Source organism: Dendrobium catenatum, unplaced genomic scaffold (assembly GCF_001605985.2).
Source record: "Dendrobium catenatum unplaced genomic scaffold, ASM160598v2 original_scaffold_219495, whole genome shotgun sequence".
NCBI lineage: Eukaryota > Viridiplantae > Streptophyta > Magnoliopsida > Asparagales > Orchidaceae > Dendrobium > Dendrobium catenatum.
Window position 1 is genome coordinate 13,645 of NW_021537905.1, and position 9,939 is coordinate 23,583.

Here is a 9,939-nt window from a genome sequence, read left to right on the forward strand (position 1 = left end):
AAAATATCTTATTTTAGTAATATGAAAATTACTCACTGATTCTGATTAAAAGATATCCTATTACATATCTTATTTTTTTCTAAAGAGGTTGTAGATCTTTTTGATAAGCAAAATATTAAAGTAAAATAATGAATGCATGATGTATATATGTATATTGCATTTGTTAGAAAGTAATCAACAAGAATGGAAAAGAATTCACATTTTTCTTTTCCACCCTTCTTCTTCCTCCCTCCTCTCCATTGGTGTTTAGACAAAGCTTCTTCTCGGTTAGGCACTCTCTTAGTCTTAGAGACAAAGATGGAGGAGGCATTCATGGTTGGTCTATAGAAAGCTTTACAACAATCCTAAGAGGATCAAGCACATTAATGGCATATATGGAGAACCACTATCGTTGAATATATATATATATATAATAGCCATAATCATTCTACTTATACATGCACTACATGAATTTATTGTATAAAAAATAAATATTATTATGCTTATAGTTCCTTATGATTTCAAAATTTTCAATGTTATTTAAATTAACTGTTAATCAGTTGGAATTTAGATTTTTTTTTTTTCTACAAAACCATGTCAACCGTAAGATCAAAACTGCTAAACATCACAAGATCTATCTGATAGCAAAACTACTAACTATAAATACAGCAACTCAACGAGCCAAAAAATAAGCTAGTCTACTAGATAGAAGTCATTAGCAGAATAAACTAGTTTCGTAGCAACTAACTAATGAGATAAAGCTGTTCATTACCCCGCTCTGCAAGTGTAAGTTGAGATTGTTTCTAGCAAAATACAACTAAAACAATCTCCTGCCCAAGTTCCTGAGAAACGGCAACTTAAATTGCGAAGTGCCGAAGCACGCAGCAAATTAAAGGTGGCAACTGAAGTAATGTGAACCGCGCTCTTCCTAGCAAAAGAACATTGAACTCCTAACATTCTCATGGAGGCGTGGGAGTTCAGGTACAGGTGCTGCACCAGCGGCAGTCATCCCACCTTGGCTCGAAGAGGTTTCAGACTTGTCCTCGAATTTCATGAATTGGCCAACTACAGATATTGCAGTTGTGCTTCTTTGATATACATAAGAAAGTGAATGGACAAGCTCTTGAAGATCATCAGGACTTAAACCATTTTCATCTAACAAGACATGATAGTGAGTCGGCCTGCTAGTACCAATCTTTCCAGCATGTGAGCACAGGTAGAAGTCATAATTTTTGGGATGACAAACTTGTTTGTCAACTACAGTCCCAGGTGGGACATTGTCAGGTGAGCCACCGGAGTGAAAAAATTTTGTATGGTGGTTCTTTTGCGCAATCATCAATGTAAGCTTAGGGGACCACTGTTCATCAATAAACTTACAAGCCTCAATAATCTTATCCAACTCAATGTTCAGAACCTGATTGAATTGAGACTCACTCACTCCATCCCTGAAAATAATAATTTGATTCGGCTTTCTCTTCCCAGAACTCGTATAGAAATCAATAAGCAACTCCCTAATTATACCGTCATCATTTTCAGCAATTGGCTTAAATAAAGAATCAATCATTTCAACCTTGGATGATTGTGTCCTTACTGATGTCCTATACTTCGAAATCAATGGCCACTGCCTTGAACTAACAACTGCAGCAATCGAAGGCACATCAGACCGTCCAGGAGAACCATGCGAGACATCCATTCCTAAAATAATTTTTGCAGCCCTTGAGATGATTGGAATAGCAGGGGTATTTTCTATTTGTAATTGTGAGTTTAGACCACCAAGCTTTGCATTTATCTTTAATAGCACATTTGTCAAATATTGATCATTAACTCTAGTCGGCGCAATGCATTGTGTTACAATTCCAAACTCTGACAGGCACTTGCGCTTACATGGACCATAAATGTCAGAATTTTTTCTCTCAGGTAAAAGGCAAAGAAGAAATTTTGGAACGCCAAGCAATTTAGTTCTAATTTGTTCAAACATATCATCCACTCTTGTAGGAGGAGGGGCCCTCCTCATGGAAGGACTCTCTTCAAAAACATCAAATGGTTGTTCAACAAGAACTCCTTTCATATTTCCGCATTTGATAAGGTCCCTAATGAGATTGTTAATATCACACCGAGCAGAAAAGTTAACAACAGCCCACCATTTCTGGGTAGAAAATCTTCAACTTGGGAGCCTGCAACACACGACCATCAACTTGGGTAAAGTTGGTGTTGATAGAAATTCCACATGCTTTCAACATAGGATCAACATCATAATTACTGCATTTCAAAGCATTATTTAAAGATGAAATTCTTTTTTGAGGCTTTTGCCTTGATTTTTCAACAAGAGCTGACCACTGAATTACTGTCAATGCTTTGGTGTATCTTTGTAGAGAGACCAGATTGCAAAGCTCAATGGGGAAATATGTTGGTCGTTTTGGCTTTCCAACATTAATGCAAGGGAGTCCACCAGAATAACTCAATGGAATCCCCCGATGTCTCACAAAATATTCATGTACAATAATCTCCATGGCATTGTCCCCATCACCTTTCTGCCTAGGAGTGAACATCTGTTGATCACATGGTAAATCGCTTAAACCAACTATCTTGTATTCCAAGTTTCCAACCTTAACTCGCAAATTTTTTAGCATCCGCTTTCCTTTTGCCCAGTCAATTTGGAATGGGTCCCTTACATTTTGATTCGCAATAAGGAAATCAACAACAGGCCCAGGTCTTACAATCATTGTAGTAGACACATCAATATTCAGGGAGAAACTAGAGTGAAACCCCCTGCATCCCATAACTCCACCACCCAAATCCGTATAGTTGGATGGCTTATCATGAAAAAATGATTGGCGAACAAGCAGGCAACCCTGCTTGGCAGCATGTTGTAGCAAAATAATCAAGAACTCGCACTGCTTTCTGCGTGTTTTCAGTCTCTTGGCCCTTCAAGGCAAGCGCAATGGACTGCATTGGGATTTTAGTTGCAAAGCTAAGCTCAACTTTGATAGTCTTTGCATTATAGGAGTGCCTAGCTCGCTTACGCTCACCTTCACCAGGACTATCATTTCCACCAGGACTGCCATTTCTCTTTGAAGGCCTCGGATGAGCTTTCATGAAGACTTGCTGTGTAGTTTATTCAGCCAGCCCGTCTTTGCGAATAGGAGTCGGCCGCAGGTTGCGGCTTTCGTCATTTTTGTATGCAAAGAGTTGAAGGAACGATAAGAACCGACAACCAAGAGGTCCAATTTTTTTTTTTTTTTTGTAAGAAAGCATAAAAAATTATGTTCTTACTAGACCCTTGTGCAATTTAAGGTAAGGCTCTAAGCTCCTTTTCCTTTGTTGTTTGCCCTAGTTCTTACTGGAGTTTAATGTTCAATGTGATTTCTCTATGACTTGGGGCAACTTTTGGCCTAGGATTTTATTTTTATTGTTCGATCTTTGTTTACCTTGGTGTTTTGTGCAATATCTTATGACTTGGGGCCATTTTTGTCCCTTGGTTTACGTTAAGTTGTACAATCTTTGGTTCAATCTTAGACGGGTCATATTTGAGGTGTTGTTTCTCTCCCTTTCGTTAGGATGACAGTGTCACCACTTTCTAAAACCTGGGAATTAAGCAAGCCTCCTGCTATGACTAAAAATTTAAGTTTACTTCGAGTTTCAGACAATGTTAATTCTCGATCTTTCAAAGAAGTGGTTTCTAGGAAGATCCCTTCAATTACTCCCTCGATCTCTCTTGTACATATGTCCTTTAAAGGAGTTCCTACTGTGATTTTCTTAGATGATGATGTGGTTAAACAAGCAGCTTCTTTTGAGTTTATATTAGTTGGAAAATTTCCAATTTGAAGGTCTAACTTAGATGCAATTCGGAATTTCTTTTCAAATTTGAAGTTATCTGGCATTTTTCTTAGGATCTTTTGGATCCTAGGCATATTATTATTCAACTTTCTAACGATTTGTACTATAGCCATATTTTCGTTATACATTCTTACTACATTAATAAATATCAAATGAAGCTTCTTAAGTGGACTCTTTATTATGACATTAAGGAAGAATCTCCTAGCGTGTCGGTTTGAATTTCATTTCCAAATCTCGGGTACATATGTTTAATTCACAAGTTCTATATGCTATTGAATTTATTTTTAGTTGTCCTTTGCAAAATGACCAAGCTACATCTAGTCCAAGGCCCTCTATTGCCAAGATATTGGTGGAATTAGACATTACTATAAAATATCTCAAAAAAAATTTGATTAGTCTTAAAAAACTTTGGCTACCTCCAAAAAGTGAAAATTGAAAATTATTCCTCTTTATGTAATCACTGCGGGACTCATGGTCATACTATGTCTAACTGTTTCATCTTACACCCTTATCTTAGAAAAGATAAAACTAAAACTACATAAGCTTATTTTCCCAACCCGCGGAAAACCATGTTGCTGTGAATAATAATCTGAATATTCAGAATACTAATGTTAAGGATTTTGAGAATTCTATTCTTCATGAAGGGAATTCTCATACTCTAAATCAACAGAAGTGGAACTCTCTTCCTATCCTGGTGCTAATAATTATAACAAACTTAAATGATCTACATGAGGAAGCGGCTGAACCTATTTTAATAATGTCAACAAATATTAATATTGCCTTACCATCTAACCTTAACAAAAATGCCCCTTAATCTATTATTGTGACCTGAAACCTTATCTATGTTAATGGTAATATTAAAGCTCCAATTGACAATCAAATGGCTGTTTGTGCTCAATTTGATCCTTCTTCTAGTAGTGTAAACGTCTCCAATTTACCACCCATAGTTTCCATTCTTATTTCTCTCTCTTCTTCTGATGTGCTTCAGTCTAATTTGGAGGGTTTACTTAAAGAGGATATGCAATTTGATGAGTATTGTGATGATCCCTCGATTAGATTTTTCCCATCTGGCCATTCTAATTTTGTTTGGGAAGAGGGAGGGATTAATTCTGCAGATGAAGGTGTCTTTTATAAAGTTGTTGATTTAAATGTTATTCGGGTTACCAAATATGGATTCTCTCTAGTTGCTAGTAAGAAAAAGAGAAAGGTAAAAAAGAAAAGCACGAATAACACTACACATGATATTCGAATCACTAGATCTAATGCTACTCTTAAACTAATGTCTTATGATTAGAAATATCATGTGTATACTCTCTCTGATTTGAAGGTTCTACATTTGATTTTGGATATCCTGGTGGAAGGTGTTGCTTCTTTTTTTTTATAGCTATTCTTCTTTTGCATTTGAGTATATCTTTAAGGAATGTTGTACTTTGTTTTATAGATATTGGATAATTTTGTTGGACCTCTTTTCCTGCATTTTCTTATATGCTCATTTGTTGCGTCTTTTTACTATTGTTGGTGTTATATGATTGCCCTTTGAACCTTTTGTGGTTTGGAGGTTTTTGTGGACTATGATTGTATGTCTATGTCTACTGTTTGGTTTTATATGGTCTTTAGTTACTGCCAGTTATGTTATCCTCTTAATTGGTGCTATATGGTGTTGGTAGATATGAATTATGAGGTATAGTGGTGCTACATTGTGATGGCTTTGTTGAAATTGGTGCATTGTTTGCATTTTGGTGTCTACGTCTTGTGTGAAATATGGAAAGGATTATTTTCTTTCAATTTTATCCCTATTCTAATGGCTATGTTTGTGTATGGGAGATGGTTCCTTATTCTAATTCTTTATTATTTGTTGTTGGATGTGTGGGATTGGCCTAGTAAGTCTGGTGCTTTTGTAAAGATTAGTTTTATTTTATACTACACTTTCTGAGGCCATTGCTCTCCACATTGCCTTCATATTTTATTTTGGTTTTTTGAATTGTTTGTCTATCTCTCTTTATCATGGTTGTCCGGTTTATGTTGGGGTTATTGGCTAATTTCCTACACTGCTCTGAACAATGCTTTGCTTACAACATTTGTTGGAGAAGATGGTGACAACAACAAAAGGGAGCTTGGCGATGATGCTCGTAAGAGAACCACAAAGCCCCCTCCCCCCGGGTGATCCAACCACCAAAAGAAGCTTACTCATGTTTAACAATTTTAAGAGTCCTTTTTTTGCAGGCATAGGTATATCATTGAGGCAATGCAACAAAATAAAAATTATTACTTGTTTTAATAATCAAAATCTGCCTATTTTTGACCTTGGTACTCCTTTATATAAAGGCAACAAGAGATCCTTTTGTTTGATAAAATGTCTTCTACTATTTTGAAAAAAAATTATTTGCGTGAGAATTTAAATTCCTATTCATAGGAGCTAGACTCCTGTTAATTAAGAGTGTCATGTGCACCATGTCCATCTATTTGCTTCAAACGGTCCACTCCACTACAAAGTATGTAATAGATTGAACATAATGTTAATTTTTTTTTAATCTTTATTATTCTTCGAGCTATAAAAAAAAATTCATTGGTCTAGTTGGGATTGCTGCACTAATCCATTCAAAGAGGGAGGGGTGGGTTTTAATCTTTCTCTAACATGAATACGAGCTTCTATTATAAACATTCGTGGAATTTTAGTATTATGGAATCTCACTGGGCTATTTACATTAACAAGAAATATTGCTATAATAAACATCCTACTTTCAGCTTTTTTAAATGGGCCACAATCCCCTACATGGAGGATATTATGCAAAATAAAATGGCTTGCTGAATCTACTCTTCAATTGGGAGTTAGGAATGGTTCATCCATTTTCGACCAGAACGTCAGGATTGACTCTGGGTCTCTTGACTCATACTTCAACACTTATTATATCTCCTTGGTGAATGTGCATGAATTCATTAAAAATGGTAAATGATGTGATATGCTTTTATTGAATCTGTTACCATAGAATATTATTAATATTATTATTGTAATTGTAATCAATGCTTGTTTTAATGACCTTCTGTCCTTCCCTTAGTAAAACTTTCACACGAATGTGATTTCAATTTTATTTGCTATAGAGACAGAAGTGATTGCAGTAAAAATAAAATTAAAGTGTGGAATTGTGTTATTCCTTTAAAATTTTTCAATTCTCACTTGGAGAATCTTGAAGGATTTTGTTTTCATTAATAGTAGATTTAAAGAGATGGGTAACGGCTTCAAAATGCCAATGTTTCTCTCATACTAAAACTCTCAAATATGTTTTTTTTTTTTCAAATAACCCTGTTGCTTCGAAAGCATGCTCTAAGCTTGATAAAGGTTTAGGCATCAAAATCTAATATAATAATACCAACTTATTCTCTTTTTGGTAGATTAGTTGTATAAAAAAGCTAAAAGGCACATTCTTACTATTGTTCCTGTGATTATTTTCTAACTTTTGTGGTAGGAGACATTTACATAGACTATAAATATGGTAAAATCAGAGTTTAAATGATCTTGAGTATAATTCTGTAAGTTTTCAATTTAAATTGGATAATGATCTATTGTTTTATCTAGCAAATTTTCTTATGATGCTTCAATAATATATGAATTTTTTTAATTTATAAAAATTAAGTAAATCTAAATCAAATCACAAAATAAAAATTTAAAAAATGGATATCAAATAATTAATTTATTTCTATTATTACGAAATTCAATAAATTTAAACAAACTTGCACATATACCTCAAACCACCACACAATGTTGTTGACCTCATTATTCGAGGTCAATTTTTTCGGAATCAACTCTAGCACTAGATCTTCGTAACCCAGCATAGACATTGCCTACAGGATTCCCCTTAGGTGGATACCCACAGACATAGCTTTGACTTAACCTCCTGACTCAACCTAAATCGAACCAAGCCATTTAAAGTTAATAAAAATTAGATTCAGTAAAATTGACATTAATGGGAACTAATCTACTAAGATCGACACAGGTTCGACTTGCCCAAATTGTTTCGCCTTAACTTAAATGAAATAAAAAAAAAATTATTGTTAAGTAGAATGAAATTAATCATTTTAAATTACTTAAATTTGAAAATTGACATAAAAAAATATTTTAAATTATCAATTTTGTTTAGAATTAATCTTTAAATAACTTTCAAGCATCCAAAATAAAACTTGACTCAACCCCTTGATCTAACCCAAATTAAATCCAACTTATCTCTAACTGTTTAAAAATTAAACAACATAAATGGAGTTGAATCGTTCAAATCAAACTATTATTATTATTATTATTATATATATATAATTAAAATCAATCCATCAGTTGTATTTTAAATTTATCTTTAAATAACTTTCAATTTTTTTTTTAAGATCAGCCCTTTAAATTCTCTTTAAAGTCATGAATTAATCTTAGCCATTTAATTTGAATGAAGAGGTGATTTTTAGTTTTGATTGGGCGATCTAACCACCCCCACTATCTCTCTCTCCCTCTTATTTCGGACAAACCGCCCCCTCTCACTCGCATACACAGAACGAAACTCCCAGATTCCCATTCACTTTCCCTTTCTGCAGATCCGAAATCCACAAGGTTCCTCTCTTGTTCGAGAAAAGCCCCAGCCGTTTCTCCTCCTATCGTCTTATGTCGCTCGCAAGGAGCCCTATACGGAATCCCCTTCTCATTCGCACACAAAAAACGAAACTCCCTCCTCCCTTTCAGTTCGCAAGAACCCCCCAGCCCGTCACCTCCCTATGCCGCAAGAAGCCAAGGACAGCCCATCCTAACCGTCCACCTCCTCCCATTCGGCTGACCTTTCTTTCATACAATCTGTGTATGAGATTCAAGAGGGATTTCAGTTTGGGTAATCTCTACTCATTTCCTTTCCTTAATTTCTTCAATTTCATGGTTTTTTTTATGTTTTCAATCGAAAGAAATTTAAGAATATCATAAAAAAATGAAGGATTTATTTCCTTCATTGTTGAGATTTAATGATTCTTAGAAAGATTTTTCTAAAATCCATGCTCTTATTTTTATCATATCGCCTCAAAGATATGTTTGAATGTGTATATTCTTCCTATTTATAGTATAAAGATTGGTTCACTATGCTTGCATGACCATGGGTTTTAGATGTTATGTTCTCTATTTTTCTTTTGGAAGCTGATTGGGTATTCGTAATGGAGTTATTTACTGGTGTATATATATATATATATATATTCTACAGCTTTGCTTGCAAAATTCTTTGACTCGTTTGTGTTGAAATTATTCCTATGTTTACTATGACTTGGTTTATTATATATAAATCTACAAAAATTTAAATGAGAAACTTTTCTTTTTGCCCGATTGCATGCTATGTATTTTGTCTCACTAATAAACTGTGAGTTCTTAGAAAAAATAAATTTGCACTAAATCTTTCTATCTTTTAATTATATGCAAATAGTTGAGTTAAGTTTTTGTTACTGAGACTGATTTCATAACATTTGAAATAATTGCAAGATGTGTTTCATTCATTCCTGTTGTGTGTATTTGCAAATGGGAGACTTATAGTTTAATTAAGGAATGGATAACTTGTGATCGCTTTGTTCTTACTTGAGATTAAAAAAATGACATGAGTGGCTTTATTCATAATTGGAAAGAAAATCATGATAGCATTTTTATTTTATATGAAGGAATTAGAAAGTTTTATAAAAGATGTGGAAAGATGTTTAGCATCCTTTTACAATTGTTTGAAGGAAAATATATGAGTGTTGGAAATTTGTATTTCGTTTGCTGAAGTCATGAGCAGTAACGAAAATTTTGTAAAAGTTTGCTTTATGATTGTTAAAGGGTATCTTGAATTGGCTAGAGAAGAATTTGGAGATTTTTTACAAATTGTTGCTTTATATTTGAAGTTTAGTGTGATGAAGGCTTGTGTAAATAGTTGGCAACATTTAAAGTTTTATTTAGTGAAAAATGTGTTTATTGAAAAGTGATGGTTGTGGAAGATGGAAAATAACTTGTGAGGCTTTGAAAGGTAAAATGTTTTGATAGGTGTATGTTTTGAAAGGTTCAATTGTGAGCTTGAAAGGATGAAAGATGAAAATGTACGTTGGAGAGGTTTTGTGTAGCAAATGTGAAAAGTAAATGGT

General features: G+C 34.1%; 1 pseudogene; it reads right to left on the reverse strand.

Annotated features, from left to right (window-relative positions):
* Positions 1 to 535: 535 nt before the first annotated feature.
* Positions 536 to 8,504, reverse strand: LOC110105708 (annotated as a pseudogene).
* Between the last annotated feature and the right edge of the window lie 1,435 nt (positions 8,505 to 9,939).